This window comes from Pygoscelis adeliae, unplaced genomic scaffold (genome assembly GCF_000699105.1).
Source record: "Pygoscelis adeliae isolate BGI_AS28 unplaced genomic scaffold, ASM69910v1 Scaffold114, whole genome shotgun sequence".
Taxonomy (NCBI): domain Eukaryota; kingdom Metazoa; phylum Chordata; class Aves; order Sphenisciformes; family Spheniscidae; genus Pygoscelis; species Pygoscelis adeliae.
In genome coordinates, this window is record NW_008824587.1 from 531214 (window position 1) to 531414 (window position 201).

The following is a 201-nucleotide window of genomic DNA, read 5'->3' on the forward strand; positions in this document are numbered from 1 at the left end:
CGAGTGAAGGCACCGGCTCTCAACGCACCTCTCTCCCGCCTCCCTTCCTCCGCTGACCGGTCGCCGTCACCACCGGCCGCCAGGCCTCAGGTGCTGCGGCTCCTTTAAGAGCCTGGCTAGAGGAGCTGAGCCGACGCCATTTTGTCTGGTTGTTGGCCGGCGACGGGTGAACGGGCTCGGAGAAGGGGCGGGGCAGGCCCT